Source organism: Diaphorina citri, unplaced genomic scaffold (genome assembly GCF_000475195.1).
Source record: "Diaphorina citri unplaced genomic scaffold, Diaci psyllid genome assembly version 1.1 scaffold6163, whole genome shotgun sequence".
Lineage (NCBI taxonomy): Eukaryota > Metazoa > Arthropoda > Insecta > Hemiptera > Psyllidae > Diaphorina > Diaphorina citri.
In genome coordinates this window covers 1-731 of record NW_007383539.1, presented here as the reverse complement: position 1 = coordinate 731, position 731 = coordinate 1, and positions in this window count along the sequence as shown.

The following is a 731-nucleotide window of genomic DNA, read 5'->3' as shown; positions in this document are numbered from 1 at the left end:
TTCATTGATACGAAATAAACGGCGGTGAAACACTTGGCAGGCGGTGAAAAACTGCTCATTAGAATTTTGTTGTCTCGTTTTTTGTTTCTTCAGGCACTCTAACATGATGCAATCTAAACTATTTGTTTTCAGAGACACGCACATAAGCACCATGTACACTAACGCACTCTGGGGAACTCAGCCTAGACGTGAACATTTGGCCATCACGAAATATTTCAACTGTTCGTGTGAACGGTGCTCGGACCCTACTGAATTAGGCACTTACTTCAGTGCTATGAAGTGCTTGAATGTAAGTTGAATTTGAACTTGAGATGTTTAAAGAGTAATGTTGGGTTTCACCAACCTACTTTCCAGCTTCAAACAGCCCGTTAGCTTAACAGCCCTGTTAAGCCAATACAAATTAAATGGAACTTAACTGGCTGTTAGCTTAACAGGAGTCCCAAGGACTGAATAAATATTGGTGAAATCAAACGTGAGTGAGTGAGTGTTATAACTGTACTACTCTTCCCTGTTAAGCCAATACAAATTAAATGGAACTTAACTGGCTGTTAGCTTAACAGGAGTCCCAAGGACTGAATAAATATTGGTGAAATCCAACGTGAGTGAGTGAGTGTTATAACTGTACTACTCTGTTCAGTGTACTACTCAGTCAACTCCCTAAAGGTATAGCGAGCTGAAGAGCAAGTTACATGTTTTAGCACATGACTAATTGCCCAAGTGGTAGTCCACAT